We start from the raw sequence: 4,928 nt of genomic DNA, 5'->3' as shown, positions 1-4,928 counted from the left end.
GCTGAGCAGAGGAAGGAGCTCAATGGTAGAGTGCTAGCTTAGCATGTGAGAGGTGGTGGGATCGGTGCCCTCGTTCTCCAGAAGACTTCAGCTTGTTCTGTTGTTGAGCTCTGATGAAACCACTGACTTTGAACCACACACAAAGTGAAGGAGTGACTTAAGATTGATGGCACCTGAGGAACTTCTAGGTTTCCTAAAATCAACTGGAAATTCATTCACCAGTTAAACAGTGACTCTACCAGAGGGGATGTAGCTTAGTGGTAGAGCGCATGCTGAGCATGTGTGAGGCCCTGGGTTCAATCCCCGGCATCTCCGGCTGGTCATCGTAGCCTTCATCTTATCTGCTAAAGTGATCCTTAAATGTGACAACAGTCGATTCACTATCAGAAGACATCTTCTCCATGTTCAAGGTGGGCGAACTTTCCACAAATATTCAAAATTACTTTTGAAAATGAAAACATGGATCAAACCTGCCCTGTCAATCACCCACAATGGGCGGATCGTCCCACTCCCTATCAGGTTCCCCACTCCGTGACCCAGGAGGCTCCCTCTCCCTATCAGGACTAGAAATCCATTGGGGTCTCCCTGCTCAGGTAGGAGTCCTGCCCACAACGTTAAGCTGTTGATGTTCTAGAGGAGACAACATCTGATCTTTGTTAGATCCACCAGTCAAAGGGTTTCTTTAAAGGCTGTAGCAGCTGAGAATGAGGAATTAATAACCATCTTAGTGAGGACATTTTGAAACATGATGACATTTTATTGACTTGTAGCACTGCAAAAATCATCTCCCCTCCAAAAACCCTCTTCTCCAACTCTGTACTCAAGTTGTCTCCTCATCAGGCACCACAGGATCCAGGATGTTCAGTCAAAAAATCATTAGTGATTTCAAAAATGGCCATCAGACACAAAATAAGACTTCAAACAGGTTTACAACTTTATTTGATGTTGGCTCATTTTGTCCATTTTGCCTCCACACTGTCCTTCATCACAGCATTTAACATCAGGACTGCTCCCAGATCAGCTCCATGACCTCATCCCTGCACCAGAGTACCGCCCAAGTTCATCAAGGATGGCCAACATGAGCAGGTCTAGATTCACCTCCATCTTTGGAGGTTGTTGAATTTCCTCCTGAGGACCGTCAGGCTGTTTCCTTACTTTGCTGTGACCCAACAGCAGACAGCAACAAGGACTGTGGTGCACTTGGTAAAATCACCATCTGGAGTCTGGACCAAGATGATGATGTGATCCTTTGATGAGTTTAGAATCAGTCAGAGATCAAAGACTGGAGCAGGAATTCAATGCACAGAACCCAGAGATCAAAGACAGAATTCAGACATCAAACTCAGAATTCAACGATCAATCAATTTGAGGAACCAGCATCTCATGTGAAGATGCTTCTGAACTCATGAAGTGAAATCCTAACAAATAGAGATGAATGAGTCCAACTGGGACTGGCAACCTGTCCAGGGTGTACCCTGCCTCTTGCCCGTAGATGCTGGGATAGGCTCCAGCCCCCCCGCGACCCTTAATAGTAAGGAATAAGCGGAAGATGACGATGGATGATGGATGGAGTCCAACTGGACCTGAACAGGAGAGAAATAAAGGAGTTATTGTTATGCAATTGTTATTTATTTCCAGGCCAGGTGAGGGTTGGATTTTGTTCATTCATGTTGAAGTGAACTGACAGTGGGACTGAGGACCTGGGCTGAAGTCCAGCTCACTGCTGGTTTAATAAAACCACCTGATTGTTTTTCCTATCAGCTCTGATCTGATGGAAGAAACAAAAAGCCAAACTTCATTCGTCCGTGTCCAAACTCCAAGTCTGTTGATGTACAGCACTCCAGTTATTTGTTTCTTTCCAGACAGAAGCAGGTTGGTGGAGGAATAAAACCTCAACAGTGAACAAACAGCAATGAGAGAAGTGAATCCTGCACTCAGAGAAGTTGTGTCTGCACTCGCCAACCAGGAAACGCGTCTATCTTCTGTGTGACTGGGGCAGCTGCTGAGAGCTGCGTTTCTCAGCTGTGTGGGGGCGGGACTCTGTGTGTGATTGACAGGTCAACTGTCTGCCAGACAATGTTGTGGGACACAAACACAAAATGCGAGGTGCCATTTCCATTCTGGGTCGATCAGCTCTGGGACCGTTTTGTCTTTTGAATGAAGAAATGCATTAATTTCAGGTAGCAGCTTGTAAAAATGCCCCGGCTCAACCACCAGACCTCTGTGTACACTGTCAAGAAAAAAAATTATAAAAAAACAGTAAAAAGTCTGGCAGCAGAGTTTCCAGACGAATACCGGCAAATTACAGTAATGAACTGTTCCACAAAATTACATGGAACAAACTGTAAAAATACACAGCAGGTTTCACAGTCCCAACTCATTAAATTACAGTCCATTTAGTGTTGATAAATGTGCATTCAACTGCAGGAAAACAGGCCCATCATGGAAAAACACATGAAGAACAAGGACCTTTCAGGTTCTTCTCTAAGTTCAGGGCTCTTACTGGTTCATTTATGAAACAAACCAGTCTATGAGCAGGAATTTCCCATTAAAAAGTTCATTTGACAGTTGAAAAGCAAGCATAGTCCATCAAAATAGCCAAGTTTAAGGTCAATCACTGTCAATTGAAGCTATTTAGTTGTTACTTTATGAAACTGAGCCAACTTTCTACAGTGATTTCCTGTTAGATTCTGGTTTCTCCAAGTATAAAAACTACAACAATGTATAAACACAGAATCTGTACTTGGAACAATAGAGAATTTCTGCATATTTCCAGTATCAGTCCATCACTTTAGAGGATTGGAATGTAAAATAATCATTGGACAATGGAAATCATTTATCCTTTAACGAAACAACTTCAGTGCAGAGTTGATAACTGCACTTCAAACTCTGAACTGGTGTCCACATCAATGTGGAATTTGAGGAGGCCACAGCCACCAAATTTCCCAGAGTTCTTGACTATTTGCAGTCTCTTCCCTTGGAGAAGTCAAGTGGAACTACAAGACAAGGAGCAGAAATCCAAGCTGCTGGTGGACCACGTGGTGCTGTGTTGATGCTACTTTCCCACTCAAAGGGGATCGTGCAGGAATGTTCCACACGGTTGACCAAACTTCCATTGCAGAAGAGATTCAGGCAGTTCCACCCACGCCATGCATCCTTGTATGCTGTAAGTGTGAGGCAATACAATACAGTATGTTTCAGTGACATACATTTAGACAAAAGACCTTGGTTTACTGGGTGATGTTTATTGACATGCCAATTGGATTGTGGTGCCAATATGGCTGACTTGGTCGGTGTAAATCTTATCATCAATAAACAAAGTACACACAAATGTTCAAATTACTTTTCTAGACTTTAGTCCCCAAAGGAATTTCAGGCACCTGAAAGTGACTTTCATAAATCTGTGTGTGTGTGTACAGTACATGTCCCCAAAATGGACAATAAAATTATTGGTCCCCAATCTCAAGGATAAAATGATGCTCCAGTGATGCAGTGAGAGTTGCTACAAAACTCAAAATGATGCTGTCAATAATACAGTAAGACTTGCGACTAAGATCAAAATGATGCAAAAGTGATGTAATGAGAGTTTCTTCTCAACTAAGAAATGATGCTCCAGTGATGTAGTGAGAGTTGCTAAAGACCTCAAAATGATGCTACAGTGATGTAATGAGAGTTGCTACGATCCTAAAAATGATGCTGTCAGTGATGTGGTGAGAGTTGCTACTAATCTCAAAATGATGCTAAAGTGATGTGGTGAGAGTTGCTACTAATCTCAAAATGATGCGACAGTGATGTAGTGAGAGTTGCTACGTACCTCAAAATGATACAACAGTAATGTGGTGAGAGTTGCTATTAAACTAAAAATGATGCTAAAGTGATGTAATGAGGGTTGCTAAAAACCTAAAAATGATGCTCCAGTGATGTAGTGAGCTGCTTAAAACCTCAAAATGATGCTACAGTGATGTAGTGAGAGTTGCTCGAAACCTCTAAATGATGCTACAGTGATGTTGTGAGAGTTGCTACTAATCTCAAAATGATGCTTCAGTGATGTCATGAGAGTTGCTACATATTTCAAAATGATGCTAAAGTGATGTAATGACAGTTGCTAAAAACCTAAGAAATTATGCTACAGTGATGTAGTGAGAGTTGCTACGAACCTAAAAATGATGCTCCAGTAATGAAGTGAGAGTTGCTACGAACCTATAAATGATGCTAGAGTGATGTAGTAAGAGTTGCTTTAAACCTCAAAATGATTCCACAGTCATGTAGTGAGAGTTGCTTAAAACGTTAAAATGATGCTGACAGTTATGTAGTGAGAGTTGCTACTAACCTCAAAATGATGCTCTTGTGATGGATTTAGAGTTGCTAGAAACCTAAAAAATGATGTTACAGTAATATTGTAAGAGTTGCTACGAACCTCAAAATGATGCTACAGTAATGTATTAAGTTGCTAAAAACCTCAAAATGATGCTAAAGTGATGTGGTGAGAGTTGCTTAAAATCTCAAAATGATGCTACAGTGATGTGGTGAGAGTTTCTTAAAATCTTAAAATGATGCTAAAGTAATGTAGTGAGAGTTGCTCAAAACCTCAAAATGATGCTCCAGTAATGTAGTGAGAGTTGCTATGAACCTCAAAATGATGCCCCAGTGATGTTGTGAGAGTTGCTAGGAACCTCAAAATGATGCTACAGTAATGTCGTGAGAGTTGCTACGAAGCTCAAAATGATGCGACAGTAATGTGGCGTGAGTTGCTAGGAACCTCAAAATGATGCTACAGTAATGTAGTGAGAGTTGCTACGATCCTAAAAATGATGCTCCAGTAATGTATTAAGTTGCTAAAAACCTCAAAATGATGCTCCAGTGATGTAGTGAGAGTTGCTACTATCCTCCAAATGATGCTAAAGTGTTGTAGTAAGAGTTGCTAAAAA

General features: G+C 41.5%; 1 non-coding gene across 1 annotated transcript; it reads left to right on the top strand.

Annotated features, from left to right (window-relative positions):
* Positions 1–243: 243 nt before the first annotated feature.
* Positions 244–315, top strand: trnaa-agc (transfer RNA alanine (anticodon AGC)). The gene has a single exon. It is a non-coding gene; the product is annotated as a tRNA-Ala (tRNA).
* The last annotated feature ends 4,613 nt before the right edge of the window (positions 316–4,928 follow it).

This window comes from Aulostomus chinensis, chromosome 1 (assembly GCF_037954235.1).
Source record: "Aulostomus chinensis isolate RoL2024-O1b breed Wild chromosome 1, RoL_Achi_v1.0, whole genome shotgun sequence".
NCBI lineage: Eukaryota > Metazoa > Chordata > Actinopteri > Syngnathiformes > Aulostomidae > Aulostomus > Aulostomus chinensis.
Note: the sequence above shows the minus strand (reverse complement) of the source record. Positions and strands in the feature narration are given on the sequence as shown.